At 36.0% G+C, this 19727-nt stretch overlaps 1 protein-coding gene across 4 annotated transcripts in view; it reads left to right on the top strand.

The window, feature by feature from the left end:
- Positions 1-19727, top strand: part of IRAG1 (inositol 1,4,5-triphosphate receptor associated 1) — a 116660-nt gene that overhangs the window by 8653 nt on the left and 88280 nt on the right. For 3 of the 4 annotated variants that reach the window (XM_074884754.1, XM_074884753.1, XM_074884752.1), the window contains 2 exons: positions 16463-16571; positions 17420-17513. The exons of the other annotated variant lie outside the window; for it this stretch is intronic. The gene's annotated coding sequence lies outside the window, so the exon portion shown is untranslated. The remainder of the gene's footprint in view (positions 1-16462; positions 16572-17419; positions 17514-19727) is intronic. 4 annotated transcript variants of the gene reach the window in all.

Genomic DNA, 19727 nt, shown 5'->3' with positions numbered 1-19727 from the left:
GAATAGTGTGAGGAATGAAATTGGCCTCTCAGTAAGCTGTATATGGATGTCTGCCTGGACTTCAGAGCTGATCTCATTTGCCAAAGGGCAGTAGTGGTACTGTTAGTGTCTTGTCCTCTGCTGCTGGAATTGCCATCCATGATGCAGTATGTTTATAAATAAAACTCTGTTTCTATCTGCAAGCTCAGCCTTGCAGTTGTGTTCTTTCCGGCTTGCACATCACCACTAATAAAGCTGCTACTGGAACTTAGTCAAGAATTCTGTTGATTCAGAAGCCAGTAAAGAAACTCCCAGAACTATGTTGCCTCTGCAAGTATGAGTAAAAGTTTATTTATATCAGCGAAGTGACTGTGCATGCATACAGACCCAGATCACTTAAATGAAGGAAGATGCAACTTTCACAAGTTACTCCTTGTTATTATTTCACTGGGTAAAGAGGGGCTTCCATTAGCGCCTCAGCAGATTACTTTGTGATTTTTAAGGTGTACATATGGTAATTCATAATGTGCTGGAAACACAAAACTTCTAAGAGAAACACTTTTAACTAGTTAATAACCGAATACTGTCCAGGCATAAATCCTTTGTGCTAATCAAATGTAACACTACTCAAGCAACAAACCAGGCAACTCATGTAGGCAAAGTTGGTAGACATGGTACATTTGACAGCTATGTGACTTAAGTCTGGACAAGCTGGTATGTATGCCTCAGATTCTCACTTTTTTAGTTGTGCTTCTAATATTGAGTCTTTTTTTAACAGTGCCAAGGGTGGATGTGTGTTCTAATGTAATCTTAAATACATGTTTTCTTAATTTAGCTGTGGCATTTTGTGCAGAAGCTGTACACAAGGAATACAATACCAATACTAATCTGTCTGAAACTGTAGTGGTGGAAACCCTTCAGCCCTTATGGTGATGTTTCATTGTTTAACTTGGCTGTTAAAGTTTTTCAGCCTGAATTTCCCTTGCTGGTGTTTAATGCTGTTATGTCCCATTCAGCAGTACATAGAAAAAGATGTCTTTTTACTTTTCTTTAGGGTAATTTGTATTTTATCATGGGCATGTAAATGGAGCAGTCTAGTTCTTTGTAAACAGATGCTGCTTTATGAGAGGCTTTTGTACACCATCATAGGAGATGTGAAAACCATGAATCCTTTGAATTCATATACATGTGATTGGTAATGTCACTTCTGCAAACATTTCTCCTGATATCTTTAATATAAAAATACCTGTATTACTTCCCCTCATAAAAGTTGTCATGGTGATTTCTAATACACTATTATTACTCATTAACTAGGGAATACAGTCAGTTTAATAGGATCTCTTATTAGCCATTGAGACTGTAGGAACAAACACATGCACAAATTCAGCAATGATATGTTCAAAATAAGACAAAACACTTCTGCAGAATACTTCAAAGATTGGACATTAGTGTAAGTAAGCATTGGAGAAAATAATTTTGCTTAGAAATTAAATTTAAGTAGGCTGAAAATTTTGAAGGGAAAACTTTGACTTTGTTTTGCAAAGCTTTGTAGCAGATTTAATAAAAGTTTTTCAGTTGTATGAGAATTAAATTTTAAAATAGCCAGTCATGATCCTGACAACTGTTTGGAGAAGCTGGCTGTTACGTGTTGTATTGCTTTGTTTTTTACATATGTCCATTTTACCTGTGCCTTAAAACAGTTTTTGATGTTGCACTCTTAAGTAGAACCTGCCAAGAGTTAATGACAATAAATTACACCAAAATCTTTTCTTTACTAAAGATTATAATAAGTTTAGTAAGTTCTCTTCTCTATTACTTGCATGGTTTTGTATATGTAGAACTATAGCTCAGGCAGCTGGAGATGAATGGCTGCTAATTCTTTTGATCACTCTGATCGTCCAGGTTTGGGAGCTTTCTCTATCATATCCTTTTTAATCTTCTCCTTCAAATTACCTGTATGGACTTGCTATTGTAGCAAAGAAGGATGATAGTTCTCTTTTGGAGCTTTTCATATGACCTGGATAGGGTTATTCTATAGCTTTTAAGGCTGCTGTGAAGTAGCCTAAACTTTTATGACATGAGGGAGAAGAGACCTTCTTTGATCTTAAATATATATACACTTTCCAAACTGACCTGGTAAAGGTATTGATCACTTATGTTCTTTGACATAAACCTAGAGATTCAGCCTGCTGGACTGATTTGAATACTAGAGAACAAGAACATTCTTCAATTGTTTCCTTCCTTTATTTGCAGAAAAAGTGTTAAAACATTCACATAATATAGCCTCACAGTTTTTCCGTGCAAATAATCAAGCAGTATAAGCATCAGCAGAGGGCAGTATTGAGGTAAAAATAGAATAATAAAGTAAAATAAAAAGAAGTGTTGCCATGTGTTTTCAGTTTTCCTTCATAGAACCACAGAATAATTAATGATGAAAGGGGTCTCTGAAGGTCATCAGGTCAATCCCTGTCTCGGAGAGCCAAATTCAAAGTTAGATTCAATCAATACTGTCAGGGTAATGTGTGTGCATTGTTGGGTATTCTAAAGAACCTGCAATCAGATTAGTTTTCTCTCCAAACTACTTTTATAGGCACTTGGTGAGACTGGATGCAAAGCATGTCCAGTGCTGAAGTGTAGTTATTTTGTCTGAATAATACTAGAAGAAAATTGTTTAGCCATTTTTGTTTACGAGGTCAGGAAATAGTGTTTTTTAACAATTGCTCTTATGTGTTTTCATCAGTTTTCATAATAATAGCCAAGCATCTAAAAAAAAAAAATCAGTCCTAGGAGTATTTTGTCTGTTACTTCTGCAAGGCAAGATTGACCAGCATGGTTATATCTATGTAAATTCTGTTGAAAAAATGTCTTATTGTTTTTTTTTTTAAATATAGTTTCTATAGTATTTGCAACTCAATAGTATGATTTTTTTTTTTACTACACCTTTATTGGAGAGCTGAGATAGTGACAAGAAAAATTTACAAAAGTGAATATTGCTCTCATGTTTAAAAACTTTCTTTTCAAGATGTGTTGTATTGAATTTGTGGACAGATTTATAGAAATCAGAGGCTTCACCAAATCAGTAAGTTTTATTAAGGAAATTTTTTTTCTTTAATATAAACAGCCTGTCATCATTACTTGAATTCATTCCAGTTCCTTTTTTCTATCTGCTTGCTTATATTGGGTAAAATTTTATTGGCTAAAATGGTAAACTGTTGAATTTTGTAGGATACAGAATTTTCCTTTAGTTTACTCAATTCTGCAATGCTTTTCAAGAGTGTATTTGAGGTAAAATTGAAGACTTCTGAGCTGTGGAACAAATGTCTGTTATAACATACTGAACACAGTGCTATGTTAGGGAGTTCACTGATACTCATGTCACATAAAACCACTAAGATGCACTAATAATTTGTATAATTGACTTTAAGACAAATGTTTTACTACTGTCTTCAGTCTGAGAAACAGTGTTGCTACATCTCAGTGTCTGGTTTTCAATCTTTTTTTGACAAACAGTTACAATGTTTATTCAGATAAAATATTTGTGTTTCTACATATTAAATAGAACTGCTAAAAAGGAGAACATGTGGGTTTTTCGAATTCTCTTTAGAGAATTTTTTCCTAAAAATGCTCCTAGAAAAGTGAATACTAAGAAGACTGTGAAGTCACTTCTATGGGTAACACAAATGTTTGCCTACTCTTGTTGATGGCAAACTGAAACAACTCATAAAGAGAATGTTGGCATGTTAAAAGCACTTTTCCCTCCCAGTTAAATCAATTAGGTTTGAAAGTTGTTCAGCTAAAATTCTAGCTCTTCTTAGTTGGCTAGCTACCCCTTGAACATAAGCAGTGGGGTCTAGTTAAATCGGCAGTTTAGATTCCTGGCAAGTATCCAAATGAATTAGTTTAAACCAGCTCAGGCAAATGGCCACATGAGCCACATGCTTTTTGAAGTGTTGCTGTGTATATATCCTTGAAAGAGAAAATACCAGTGGATGTGGAATCTAGTCAGTGAAGGCTAGAAAGTGCTGCAGGGACTTTAGGTGGATACAGACTAGGCCTGAACTGTTCTGTTATCAGTACCCGGCAGAGTTTGAGTACGGTATGTATTTTGGTTGTGATCAGAACTTTGGCAGGGATTATATGATGTTTTATAAGTGTAGTTACACTGCTTCAAGGCCTGCACAGCTTGGGTGGGCAGAGTTTGCATATCAGCACTGTGCTTCCCAGTATCTCTGGTTCCTGAAGCAGCGTGAGACTGCTCTTTCTGCCATTGTTAGAATATTTCATTAGTGTAAAACTTGGAGACACATCCAAACAAGTAGACAATATATTTTGGTCACAGATAAGAAGCTTTTGTCTCTGATGGATGGAAATGTTTGTCATGTAGTAATAATATAAAACTGGAAAATGTATTCCCAGTTAGTATGTTATTTTTAAAAAAATCAGTATTTTTAAAAATTCAGAAGTCTCAAAACGCTGAAGATATCTTTATTTTTTGATTAGGTAACTTCAGAGAATTTTTTTCCATTTCAGTAATAAAGATTTTATATTAAATATGCAGATAAGTAATACTAGCTGTAGAACACAGGTAGGCATAAACATCTGTGAAGTGATAACGTGATAGTTGAGTGTGATGGAAGATGATGGCATGGAGGTGAGAAAATACTTCTGCAGTGAGTTTTAAATGGTATATAGTGTTGAAGACTTGGGGCCATGCAAGGCACAGAGAAGGAAAAATCAGTTTAGGACAACTGCTAATGACAATGCTGTCTTTTCTGAGTACTGACTGAGACTGTATAATGGCTGGGCTTTAAGCAACACAAAATTCCCAACTTGGCAGTCCCAGCAGTGCTAATGTGGGAAGGGCCCCTACTGTAAACTTGTATCTCTCCTGCAGAAAATAGAGCTCAAAAGGGCTAGTAGGGACCATGATGAGGGTCTGACCAAACCTTAACAACATGGAAGTTACAAACGGCCTCTGTTGAAATAATCGCTCTTAACTCCCAAGGTACAGTGGTGAACACCATTGTAAACAGGCCATTCAGCACTCCTGACAATCTGTCTTGCAGTGAGTGTTTGGAGTGTTCTTGGTGAAAAGGAATACAAGGTCACACATTGTATCATCCATTAACTGAAAAGAGTTGAGATATGTGAAATTATGTGGGAAAGTGGCTGAATTATACCTGGTAGACTGCAAAAGGAGCATATCCCTAGTGCTCTCAGAGGTAGGTCCTAAATCTACAAAAAATCAATTAATGATTTTAGTCATGACCTTGTGAAATTGCTTATTCTTATTGATTAGACTCAAGTACATAACATTACAGATTCATGTAACATTCTGTGTTTTGAGGTTCCTCTTCCTACCCCCCACCCCAAAGCCCAGCATGTTGCCCTCAAATGGCTGCCAAGCAGTTTTGTAATTGCATAATGAGATTCTATCATGTATACTCTTACAAAAAAAAAAAAGTTTGCACATCATTGTCTGGTTTCACATGACAAGCTTTACTTCATCTTTGTAGGAAATTATAGAGAGAAATTTGTGATCTTTTCTGTTATCTTAATATTGCACAGTTTAATTGCAACTCTTTTGGTGACTTTTCCAGGAGGATGACCAGTTGCTGTCTTGCTTAGTTTATATTCTGTTACTATTTTAATGGGATGAGTGAAGAGAAGACGATATTGTTTATTTTTACTTTCCTCTGCAGGGCTTTGGTTTGTGACACTTCTCTGTGAAATTATCCATATGTTACCTTAGTAGTTTTCAAGGAAGAGTTAAGTTCATTATTATACAGAAAAGGATGATATCCAAGGTGCTGCTCTTGTTTTGGCAACTTGAATTTTGTTCCAAAAATTTTGTTTAAAATAAAATCAGTGGGACTTACTGTCAAGGATGTTTAAATGCTTCTTGTATTATGGAACAAGTTAGAGTGAATTTAAAATTCTTCCTTTCCCCAAATTTATTCTGAACCTGTTTTAACAACAAAAAAAACCAGGTGTGGGGAAGGTGAATTTCTTATAAATGCTTGTAAGGGCCCTTATAAACATATGTTTCTTGGATTCCTGGAATTGGAAGCAACTGTATATTGTGCATCTTCCCAAATCCATGTAGCTAATTATCTACAATAAACTTTCTAAAAGCAAACAGATTAGATCAGTATATCTCATAAGAAAAGTTTTATGCGAGTGTTCTACCTCTGGTCTGGAAACAAAATTGGTAGGAATTTTCCATTTATTTTGGAAAGACTAACACTGGTAGTGGGCGATTATCTATGCATCCTTTTATTAGTGAAATGTAGACAGAGCAACTGTGTAAAGGAAGGAAGCAAGCCTTTTGCCTTTCATTCAGTTTGTTTTTTCAGAAATGGTAAAATTAATAGCTATATTTCCAAAAGTGAGAAGGTGTGTCTGTACTTGGTTCTGTACAATGCCTGTCTTAATGGGCTTCTGAGCTTGGTTAAAGTCAGTAAATTCTACTATATTCTTTGGGTCAAGTTCTTAACCAGTAACTCAGCCCACAGATATTTAATAGCATTTTTTGCAACACTAAGTAGGAATGGAGGTTTAGTACTGAGCAGATGGTACAGCACTGACGAATAATTGGCGAGTTGATATTATTTATCTATTTTTAAAGTTTGGGGGGTGTTTTATTCCTGAGATTGTGTAAAAAGGAAAAAAATAAACCTGAAATTCTGTATTGGTTGAATGTCTGGACTACCTTAAGTTGCCACGAGGCAGTAAGCTTGACTCTTATGGACTATTGATGGCCAAATCAGTTGTTATGTTTTTTCCAGCATTTTCTCATGTCTGTGTTTGAAGAGGCGGAAAGAATACCAATTCAAGGACCATCCAGCAAGTATGCTGTATCTTGACTTGGCAGTTCAAAGGCCAGTGCTAACCCTGCTTACTTGTGCAGAAGATAGGACCATGCTCAGCTAGTGCTTAAGCCTGCTAACTCATTTAGTATATATTTTCTGCTGATGCACTAGTGTGTTCTATACAGTATGTGTCCTGGGTGACATCAGAACAACCAAAACATTATATGTAATGCAAGGGGTCGATATTTTGGAGGCAAGATTAGGAATACAAGATGCTTTACAGTCTGAGTGAGAAAGGGCTTTTTTCAACATAGTGGAGTTATTGCATACAATGTTATATGCAGTGCTGCAAGCAAACAGTGTATTTGTCTGAAAAATACAAGCCTGCTACTGAACAGATGAAGGGGGAAAAAGCACTTGGATTGAAATTCTATGCTGAATGTTTAAATGTTGCACCTTCTTGTTCTGCTTATGAAATGCTAACCAGTTTGTTAAATCTGTTTTCTAAATGCAAAACTTCTTACTTGAAGGTGGATTTAAGCCAATGCCCATGCTGGAGGGTAGGAAGTGACAGGCAGCTGCTCCCACAGGTGAGAAGCTGGAGCCAGCAGTGTGGAATACAGAGAGTAGTGGCATCTGTTGTATTGTTTGTCTGGACCATGTTTACTCCCTCACTAGGTCAGGTCTGAGGAATGAGGCTGACTGTGGTTTGAGAAATACAACTTCAAGTGGCTTTGTTTCCCAGATGCAGAAAGCTTGGAAGAAGGGGACAAAAAACCAGTAGCAGACAGACTTCTCTGAAGAGGGATGGGAGGGTGAGTCTAGTTTCCTGTGGACAGGCAAAAGATGGGAAATCCTACCTCATATATATGAGTGATGGAGGTGGGGAGGAAAAGTATCCCAAAGAAAGCAAGCTTTGTGCAGGTGGAGGGTGGTGAAACTGACTTTGTTATTGTTCTGGGAGATTTGCTCCCTTTGTTTTATAGTGGTCAGATGTATTCGGGAAGCTGAAGGCTTGAGTTTTAGAATCTTAGGCCTAGAAATTTACGTCTGTTTTAAGATGGGATCTGTCATACCTAGTTTGTTCTTGTAAGTGTTCATGTTTGCGTGAAAATAATTGGATGCAAGTGTTATGTGTGAGCTTGTGACAGTCTGTGCTTTGCCCCATGTTACATCTTAAAAGCAACAGATGTATGTTTTGGGGGCTGTCTGTTTGGCTGTTGGTTTTTGTGGTTTTTTCCCTTTTTTTCTTTTCCTGGAATGAACCTTGGAAACAGAATTTTCAGTTCAGTTATGAAGCACCTGTGAAAGCATTAATGGCATGGCACAGCCTTAGCCTCTCTTCCAATTCTGCCATTTCTGCTCATGTGGATGTTAGACACTTGTGCATAAATGGCTGCTAATGTATGTGCTGCTTCATGGTTTACCAAATACCACGGGACATGCCTGCTAACCTTTGTGTCCATGTTGTGTTTTGTGGTTTGCTTTTTTTTTTACTTGACTAAATTTTCTGGGTAAGGCTCTAGCAAAAGAACAAGTATACATACTAGAGATATTGCATGCCTGGTAAATTTTAAGGACTGCATATTATGAGCATTCACTTCTCTGCCAGCTAATGCAATTGAAGTGAAAATTTATGTGTCCCCATTTGGGGGGTGCCATCGTATTGGCTTATATAAGTAGATTGCACACATCCCCCCTTTTTTGTTTTTGAAACTGTTGCCTTAGCAGTGGCTGCTTGTCTCCTTAAGTCCTGTGGTTAAGCAGAGAAGTGCTTAGCACAAGCATAGAATTTTATTAAACTTACAGCTGGCCAGATATTTGCGTCATGGTAAAAGCCCATATGAATGCATTGTTTTTAACAATATGGAAAATTCAATAATACCCAAATTTAGGAGGGAAGTGTGCAGGTGGCTTTGGGTGTTGCTATCTTTTGTTCTCCCAAGTCTTTTAAACTTTCTTGTTCCCTCTTACATTATATTGAATGAAAGAGCTGGGATGTTGAATTGAAAAGCTTTCATGTGAAATTCACTGGTTTAGAGTTATAACTAAGTTTCAGTAAACTAAGCATTTGTAAATGGAGCTATCATGATGGAGTAAGTAAACACATTTTAATAATTTAATGCTTAGCTATCTTCCCTGCCACTGCTGCCTCCCCCGCTCCCACCCCATGTATAGTCTTCCTGACATTACCACTTAGCAGGATAGTTGTAAATGAGCCAAAAAAGCTTTGCCTTGGCACACTTTTATTAACTTCATTTGGGTTTCAACGATGAAACCCAGAGATGAAATAGAACCACAAGAGTTCAACAGTCTGCTAATAGCACAGTGCTGCAAAGCATCAGATGTATGAGGAGTCCTACTGCAGTAAAGTAATTTTTCCTGAGACAGTCCTTTTCTGAGAAGTTGTTTGTAAGGGTTTTTTTCTGTATGGTTCGGGTTTTGTTCTGATTTTTTTTAAGCCTGAGATTGAAGTACAAAATCTGTAGCACATTCAAACGTAAGCTCTTGTGACTGAAAGTAAAATAGCAGTGTAAAGATGTGTCTGTGTATCAAGCTAGTAGAGAAAAGCAGAAATGACAACTAAATAGGATTTTAGAAATCAGGTGCTGTTAGTTTACAGCAAAGAGGGTTTTTTGTTGGCTTTCATTTTGTTTGGTTTTTGTTGTTGCATAGATATTTTTGTTGGTTTTGTTTGCCCAGGAGGAAATTATACCTCTGTTTTCTTGCTGTTTAGCAGACTAATATTTCTCCTGTTCATAACTAGCATGGGATGAATTTTTTATAGCAATACAACTGTGTTACAGCCAGTGTAACAAAAAACCCCAGTGACGACAATGCTAACTGGTGTTAAAGCCAGTTTATTTGTAGCTGATAAAACACACTTTTGCACTTACGTTTTAGTTGTCCTAGCAGACCCTCATTAATGTGACATATATGTGCTTGCATTTTTCTAAAGGAAGCACTTTGATAGATAGTAGCCATCTCAAGGAGCAAAGGGAGAAACTTAATCCACTGTTTAACTACTCTTGCTTTTTTTTATGAGAGGAGAAAATGAGTCATAACTAAGGCAGGGGAAGGATAAGATAAATAAAAGCTGCTCACAATAATAGCCAATAATAATTACAAAAAGTACCATGCTGATCTTAGGATCTGGCTGTTGAGAATAATACATTTAACAGCAACATTCTTTGGTAAATTTGTGAGAATGAGTGTCAGAATAGTTAACTGGGAAGGCAGGCATTCCTTCTTGTAATGAGTATCTTGAAAGGCTTCTTTTTTTCAGTGAACTGTGCATAAAGCTGTGAACAGGACAGTAATTTTCATGTAGTCAGTCACTTGAGGCTCTACCCAGCACTCGCTAAAATCAATGGCAAAATTCTTACTGACTTCAGTGAAGCGGCTAGAACCTCAGATGTACGCGTTTTCTCTGTCATGGGGGATAACACTTGCTTTCTTTTTCCCTGTGAAGTCAGAGTAGTCTTACCTAGATATGAAGATGGAAATTGTGAAGTGCCTAAGTTCTAAGAACTGTTATTTTTTTTTCTTCCTCTTCTGCTTCAGCTGCAAAAGGCCTACATCCAGTCAGTATATCCATATGTGTCTCTATATTCCTGGCATGAATTTACATTGCTTTCACTTAAATGTAGGATTACTACCATAATGTGTAAGCACATATTATAAAACTTGAACCTCCCTCCACATAAATTTCTTATTACCTTAATTTTGTAGAATGTGTAAGGTAGTGTTTAGTAGTGAAAGCTGGTTATTTACTTTCAAAAAGCAACATCAAAAGAGAAAATTTTATTAAGATATACTTTCTCTTTTCGTTATTGTTTTGGCATATAAGATAATCAGAACAATGCTTTTCATTAAAGACTACTGTTAGAACAGCTATACATAAATGATAAATTATGTGGTCTGAATTTTAATGGAAATGGCTTTTTGTTCTCATCAGCTTTGCTTCTATTTAAGGTAAAGGGAAGCAATGCAAGGTTGTTCTTCAGTCATTTTCAGGAAAAAAATATATTTAGAACTTTGTTGTTATTGCTTTTTTGTAAACAAATCCAAACAACTTCAATAAATAATGGAGAGAAGAGGACAAATAGTCAGAGTGCTAGCTTTTGATCATAGTTACCCATCTATCTTCTGCAACTTATTTAATTAACAGTTGGGTACAAAGATCCTAACATTGTTGTTCCTGACATTGTAAAAATAATACTGTCCCTGTCGTGAAGACCTTGCAGTCTAAACATGCTCCCTTTTAATATATTTAGACAGTAAGAATAAGTTGAGAGAAATTAACTTAAGCAGATTGCTTTGCCAAGTAAAGCTATTTTAAATATTTAAAAGTATGAAGATGCAGTATTGAAGGGACATAGATGGCACTTATTTGCTTCAGTCTCCAGCAGACTCTTTATGCATGACTTGGTGGAGATTGCACAGATACCTAGAGTTTATCTGAGTAAGAACTTTAATATTACTGGGTAAAGTCTAATCAACCACAGTGTAACAAACAAGCCATTGGAAAAATATTGTAAGCTAGCAAAGTTGTCATTCTAGATGTAAAATAAGCATCTGTGCTCAGAGGGCTCAGTTTTCTATTTTAAGGAGAAAATATTTTAATAAAATATTTTTAATGAAAGCAAATAATGATAAATAACATTCTATTTGTACAGCAGCAAAGATCTCAAAACACAGCCTCTGCTCTTGGAAAAAATCAAATGAAACAAAGAATCTGTCAGAACAATGTAGAAGAACAGCAGAAAATCCAACCATTACTGAGACTGTGATCAGTAAGAATAATTTATTTCTGCCATCTTCCCAGGCCATGTGAACTTTAGTTTTCAATCTAAAACCAAAATCCAAGATCAGGTGTCATCTTTATTTCATACCAGGTAAAAACATTTAGGAGAGGTATTTAAAGGAGTAGAAGCAAAACTGTAGACTAGAGTACAAATGCTTCAGACAGCTCAGTTGCAGCTTTTTGATAGTGAAAAACTTAGGTTTCCACAATGTGTGATAAAGGTCAAAATTCTTTTCAAAACAATGAGGAAGGAGAGCAGGTGTTCAGCAGGTAGAATATAGAAATAAATCTTCCACAAAAGCATTACCAGATAAGTATATAAATTTGTAGGACTTCAGCTGTAGTAAATGAAAATTATGCATCCAGTGGAATGGACAATAGATGTTTAATTGATCTCATTGAAGCCATAATATCTTAAGGAAACAAACAACTTCATGAATAAATTTAGAAACGATTAATGTACTGAAGTGTTTCGAGTGGAATACTCAAATAATTTGAAATCTGTATAAAGACTTTATATAAACTTTGCAAATAGAGGAAAGGTTTCTTTGAGTGGGAAAACTTTTTTGCTGTCTTAGCTTGAGTAAGATATTGCTGCTTCTTAACTGTATAATGACATGAGGCTTAAATTATTATGAAACCTACTTTATTCAGGTGACAAATGCTACTACAGTTTTCACTCAGAGATGGTTCCTTCAACCATAAACAGATATTGCATGCTATTAGTTATAATTGTATCCCCCAAAACCTTCAGACAAACCCTGTTTTTAAAGAATTTGAAGACTGTAAATTAGGCACTCAGCTAGGAAATGATATTTAGAAGGCTTTTGGTGCTTAAAGCCTCTTAAGCAGATGTTGACTGGTGCAGTTGCAAACTTGTGTTTGTGTGTGTGTTGTATCGTTTATATCATGCCCTGAATTTTATAAACAATTACAATTAAATGACATTCATCTGGCATCATATTGTCACCCATTGTCAAACATACATTTTTTTCTCAGTGTTTTTGGATTAGTTAGTATTATCCCTATTTAAAAGGAACGAGTGTTTAACTGCTATAAGTCCTCAAAAATCTCTGTTAATGTCTCTTATAGCACTTGCTGGGCCTGTACTCATGCTGCTCCTAGTCTGTCACATCCCTCTCTGGACTTGGGAACCTTTCGAAGCAATTGAATTTTGAAGTTTTGTAGGAAATTAATGAATAATCACACGTAACTTTTTGGTTTTGCTTAGTTTTTCTTGCATCATGCTAAAAGAGAAGCTCTATTAATCACATCTTTGTCTTCGAAAACATCTCAGCTTGATGTTTTTCTTCCCTCAGCCTTCTGATGAAGAGGATTTGCACAGCTGACTTTCACAACTTTTAAAACAAAATCTTTACTTGGGGATCTGGCACAAAAATGAAGTATTTAAATGAGTGCTTGTATTACTTTTGGATCATTGTCCTCCAAATCATGAATAAACCTGGAAAGTAAAATCAATAGAATGCAGTAGCGCTTAATAACAGATTTTTAAAAAAAAAAAACCCAAACACAAAACAACTGAGACACAGGTCTCATAATTGTATTCTCAGTAGGTATATTTTCAGAAATTATGCTTGCAGTTGTTAAATAAAATTTTCTTCATCAGGTCTTTCAGTTTCACTGGAGTTAAAGGCAGTCTGTAATACAAAGTTAAATGTGACTAACTCTTGGTTTCCTGCTGTAAACAAAGGGCATGTTTATTAGCACTTGCATACTTCAGATAGAATTTTCAAACCACTTACTAATGTAAAACTGCCCGTTTTGAAAGAAGAGATTATGCTGGTGGAGGCATAAATGTGGGACAAAGTAAATCTCATGTGACTTACTATTTTTCTGAGTATCTTTTAGGTAAAATCAGTTTGCAACAAATGTAAATGAGTTTATAATCCCTCTACCTTGCAAAAGCAATTTTGGCAATACAGTGCAGTTTCAATGTGCGAAGCGAAGTAGTACAGTGCTATTGGCAAACACTAGATTTCTGAGATAATCTTTTCATCTGATTGTCAGGTATTGTTTCTCCCTATCTTACAATGAACCTTCCATGTGTATGGTGTTGTTCATAGTAGCTACCCAATCCACTCACTGACTTCACATCTGTGGGGAAAAGCAGTATATTAGCATGTAAAATGGTTTGACTATTGGAAGAGTACTGTATAAGAAACAGGCAACCCATATTGGCTCGGATTTGCTTCAGTAAGTACTGCTTTTACTTACAGCAAAGTTTTAGCCCCCTGGGGATAGGTTAAGTGTCAAAATAATTTTTCACATTTTCTGAAAGAAGTCACAGTTCTGAGTTTAACAGTGAGCTCTAGATGTTGAATTGGAAAAATGGTTATTTAATTAGAAGTTGAAAACCATGTTGTCTGGAAAGTGCAAAGTTGTTACTTATTCTGAGCAAAATAGTTAGAAAGCTGAGGAAGGGAAGTAAAGATAGATGAAATCATGAAGACTCATGTAAACCAAAAACTGGAACACTGTTTGGGATGGCAAGCAATATTAGAGAAACAATTGGAGGCTAGAGTTTCTAATCATGGTTTTTTGAGCTAAATGTATGTGTGATACGCTCTTGTGAGGGAGAAAGGTATGTAGAATTTACCCTCTTTGTTTCTGGCTCCTGATTCACTAGGCTATACGTAAAGTCTAAAAAGTCATTTATGATTAGAAAATTTGAAGGCTGGGTAGGAAGACTGGAAAGCATGTAGCAGCAACTCTCAAGGCTCAAACACACAGCAGTTGTGACATGTCAGCTGCTGGAAGTAATGAAGTATGTGCTTACCTGCAGCTAAACAGATACTGAAACAAATTTTTACCATATGAGATAAAAACGCTTTGCTTAAACCTAAATGGGGTATGGCTGATATTTGATCATTTGTTCAACTATAAGATTTATGTATAATAACTTCTTTTGGGAACTGTGGCTTTAGGAGAAGTTTAAAATGTAAAAATCAATAAAACTTTACTGAACATTTATCTGAATAATCATCTCATAAGAATATGGCAGGCTAAATTTTGTACCACATCTCAGATGACTTTGTCATTCATCTGATGTAACGGCTGTTTGATTTCCTTTTTTAGTTGCTTGCTGCTTCAAAGCATTTTATTGCTCTGTTCTAAAAATTGCATTAATTTATCTGTTGCTGCCTTTTATAGTCTCAAAAGAATGTCAGACTTGCTGTGAGAAATGCAAGTACTACAAGGAGGTGATGAAGCAGTAACTTCTCTCCTAAAGACTCAGCTGTATGTTCAGTCTCTTCTCAGGCTTGCTCACTACAGAGCAACATGTGGAAACAACAGGCAAATATGCCACCGTTTCAAGCATAGGCAGAGGCAATAGCTGGTTGCTGATGGTTGTAGCTGTGTAGCTCTCATCAAAGCAAGGATTTAGTAGTGTTGTGGCAGTAGAACACTCTGTTCTACCCCCTGTGAACTATGGCTAGTAGTTTATAAATGTTTGTGTTTTTTCCTTCTTTTTTTCATGAAGTAGAGAGGAAATAGTATTTACATCTTGAACTTACTATTCAAGTCAAACTTATTATTAGAGCTGAGTATGTATTCAATAACAGAAAATGACATTCTTAGCAGAGTGGATACTACCTGCAATCTCTTGGCACCACTCTTGTGCTGCTTCCTTTTTATCCATTGTTCTCTTCTGAATAACAGTACCACCAATATACTTGTTCAGTATTACATCACTTGTTTAAGTGAACATTGATAAAAGTTAGCTTTCAGCAAGTTTAAAATGTGATCATTGATCATTGTGACTTTGATCACTGAGTCTAATAGCTGACACAGTTTTCCCTGGCCTTTTCCTGGTCTTTGAAATGCTGAAGAAAAGTAATGTTTCCCAGACTGGAAGTTTATGCTCCCCTCTTGTTGAAAGTTCAACAGCAGTTGAAAAGTTCATTGAGTAATGCTCATTGTTTTTGTATGCTGCAGGGGCTGCTGTGTAGATTCAGTTAAATTGTTGTTAAAGAATTGCAATACTTAGTGCATAATCAACATAACCTTTCTAATATGCTCGTATTTAATATGTTTATTAACTTTAATTTTTTAACAGTAATTTTAATGCAGGCTCTATTATATATGTTAGTAGTCTCTAAGAAGATAGATTTAAGACCCATCTTCTCCACTGAATATTGCAAATGTGCTGCCACTTTTTTTCTTTTATTGTTTGATCTCTGTGTGTGATGGGTAGCTGCAACCTATATCTTGTCAGATTGGTGCAGTTCATTTTCCATGTGAAAAATTGCTTTTACACTGCAGAACAACTGACAGTAACTTTCAAAACTCCAGAGTTTCTGTAAAGAAATGAGACCAATAAATCAAATTTTAAAAAGATCTATTGAAAATAATAAAATCTTTAGGTACTTTAAAAGCTAAATTAAAAGTAGCCTTGTAAAAGTATAAATGGAATCCTTCAACTCCCATCTATTCCTTTTTGCTAGGCTATTGTAGTCTGTTGAGATTAGATACCCCAGGTATTTCAAGCAGTCTTTGTATTTACGGAGGAATGTGTGAGCTATTTGTTCTGAATCTATGGCACAAGCTGCTCTACTTGATTTGTAATTAAAATATTCTTGTCCTTTTCAGATGCCAGAAGGGTGTCCTCTGTGCAGAAGCTGATAGCAGTGTTCCTGTTGTTGTGTTGTGTTTTGTGTACTTGGGAAGCAAAGGATGTTGTGTGTGTGTGTTTTCGTCTTTTGCTATAAGTTTGAAAAATGCTATCAGGTTTTCCTGGTCTTGTATCTTAAGTTTCAGCCCAATAATTGGGCAGTAGAGTATGAGCTGGTAGTGACTGAGCATGTAATCAAATAGGTACAAATATTTTTTCTTTATTGGCAAGGTAAATTTTGAGAAGAAAAAGAGAATAACTGTGTGGACAGATGTTGACAGACTGTTCCAAAGCTGTGTTTTGTCTGTGATTCCAGAAGAAAAGCTGGTGCTGTGCATCGGTATGTATTTGCAGGTTTGAACATAGTTCAAAGCCAAATTTATACATATTTACAACTTGCTGTGTTAGGCTAGTCTCTTAACCAGGCAAAATATAATTAAGGGAATCCAAGCTACTTCACATTGTGCTTTTAAGCCTGTTTTAACGTGATAGGGCTGTGACGGTAAGCTTGAAAAAGGGAATGAGTCAACCTTCTTGAAAGAGGGAGTTATTTTCTTCCTTTTTTCCCCCCTTAGTTCCCCATGAGATTCCCCAGTGTATTTGACTGCTAAAATGGGTCACTGTGGAAGTACTAGCAACCTTAGATACAGAAAGTGAGAACAGAGTGGTGCAGTGAATTTAATCCTTTTAGCCTTTATACATAAAATAGAAAGCTTGACAGGATTATTAGTAAAGTATTAATGAAATCCACCAAACTATGTGTAAAAAGTATAACATGTACGAGACAGTAAAGTTCATTTTTCAAGTTCTCAGAAAGGTAGTACTGTGAGAAGAACAACTAAATGGAGAGTTGCAAGCAAAATTAAAGCCCTGTATCTCAGAAACAGATAATGTCTTAACTGTATGTGGCAGATTTTTGACCATCACTTCCCAAATGAGTAAATCTGGCCTGTCAGGTAGGATGGTAGAGATGGATGGTAGATCTAGTCACTTTAATTACCTGGATTTGTTCCATTGAAATGTGGTTGCCAGGATATTGTTGCCTGAGTTATATAGAAGACAAATGCAGATGCTATATGCTTGCTTGTACAGAGTATAAGGATGACAACATTTTTGCAAAGTTTTTACATTTGAGCATTTGTCATGCAGTTCAAAAATACTGTTTAATAGTCATATCTGTTTACTTAGTGTTGCATTATTTCTGCTTCATAACATGAACAGAGAAGTTACTCTGTGTGTGAGGAATCCATCTCGGATGAAAGAAACAAGAGACCTCGGCAAGGTAAGAGATTGGAGACAGATATTTTAATTTCATTTCTGGTTTTGTACTATAACTCAACATGTTCAGATCATTAGCTGAACATACTGCTCCACCAAATCTCAGTTTTATAGACTAATACAGGATTATACAAGAGCTAAATTGAAGTAGAATAATTCAGGCTGCTTCTTCAGATGACTTACCTTGTAAGAATTTATAAAGCTGTAGCCCCTGCACACTGTAGGCTGGAGTGTGACATACTGGTACTGAGGCAGCACAAATGAGCTAGCTTAAGTACTAGCCCAGCAATCGCAGCACAAGGCTAATTAAGTTATTGCAATGCCCAGACTATCTTCAATATCTCACTTAAAGTTGGCTTAAAGTTCAGAAGAGGTTCAAAAGAGAGCATCTTTTTTTTAAAGTCAACTGATGACATTGAGTTCATAGGAAAAAGAATAAAGTTACTCCTGCAGGACAAACATGCAGTTACCCCACTGTAGATAAGACAGCACATGTGATCAAAAGCTAATAGGCTTTAAAAAGAACATCTGTAGCTTATTTCTTCCTTCCACTTCTTAAATTTACATATATAGATTATTTGAATGTAGAGCATGTGTGGCTTCAATTATCTCTGATTAAAAAGATCATAAAATGTACATTCAGCATAGAAAATGTTGAACTGTTATTCAGCAGTTTGGTTTAGGGGCTACACATTTGGATCTGATTTCAGTGATTTTAGAGTTTTCCTCTTCTGGCTAATAATTAATTCTCATGTTGCTGAAGGCTTTTGGGGGTTGGTGATTGTTTTTTTCTTTCTTTACATGTTTCATCAGTAAAACATTCTGTAATCCTGTTTTTTAAATATGTTAACTTGTGGTCAGGATTTTTAATAACTTCAGTTCCTTCCCTGGGAATGACGTCTGCTTAACATTCCTTCTTTGCAGTACTGTATCTTCATTCTCCCATGCATATGCAAACAACCCTTCTTCCCCACTCCTTGTTCCTGTTCCTTTGAAAGAATTAAGTTCTTCTAACAGTCGGAAGAATTGTCCTAAAGTTCCTGTGATTTGGCTAAAAAGTAACGTCTTACTAGCTTAAGGCTTTTCTCATGGTCAAGTTAAAAGAAGATTTTCTTTAATATTCTTTTAACAAATTATGAAATTAAAGAGCTCATTTTATAGTTCATGTATTTGACATATTGTTTATATGTGTATATAGATGTATTTTAGCAGCACCAAAAATTCTCTCATGCAGTATCTAGAAAACAGAGGGGTTTTGTTTTGGAGGCTTTCTCTGGATCTTACTCTATATTGGTGAGGCATTTGCAGCTTCCTGTTGAAAGCCTGGGATATCAAAGTCATGTCAGGGGACTGTATAATTTGCTGCATCTTTTAGCACACCAAGAAGTACTGGTCCAAGTCTGAAGTTGCATGAAGAGCAAAGAGGAATCTTGCAATCTGGACCAGAAATAGTGTCAAGAAGCAAGGTAGTAGGTTTTAAGATACATTAAGACAAACTGAATTTTTCATCCAGGCTTGCAACTGCTGTGTTAATCCACCTTTGAAAGAGAACAGGGTGGCAAACAATAGCAAAATGAAGCCCTCTAAGGTAATGCTAATGATCAGAAAATGTGCTTGATTATTATAGAGCATCAGGAAAAAGTAATTTATAATAGGCATCTACAGTTTATCTTCAGTTTTACAGCATGTCACAAGGATTCACCTTGTGATCTATGGTAGTCCCATCCCATCGGTGTATGGGTCAGCACAAAGACTCAGCTGGCAGAAAATCTTTTGTGAAAAGTGCTGTGGGAACTAAGGTCTGGGGAAGAAGGCAGAGGTGGAATTTTTCTGAGTTAATAAAAAGGTTACTAAATGTAGCAGAGAAAATTAAATTTATTAGTTTAAAAAGCAATAAAGGAAGAGGGAAGAGGAGGGGAATTAGCTTCAAAACTGTGAAAGTTCAAAAAAACCCTACAAAAACAACACAAAACCTCACCCCAAAACCAAACCAGTCAAACAAACAAAAAAAAAACCACCCACACATTACTTTTGGACTTCAGGATGGAACTATCCAACCTTATTGAAAATAATCTCAAGGACAAAAATCACATGTAAATGCAAAAATATATGCAAATTTTATTATTGGCGGTATGGAGGGATTACCATTCTGCTGCAAACACACACAACCTTTGCATTCTCCAGAATTCTCTTGACGGCTATGATCTCTATATATTTC

This window comes from Strix uralensis, chromosome 15, assembly GCF_047716275.1.
Source record: "Strix uralensis isolate ZFMK-TIS-50842 chromosome 15, bStrUra1, whole genome shotgun sequence".
Lineage (NCBI taxonomy): Eukaryota > Metazoa > Chordata > Aves > Strigiformes > Strigidae > Strix > Strix uralensis.
Note: the sequence above shows the minus strand (reverse complement) of the source record. Positions and strands in the feature narration are given on the sequence as shown.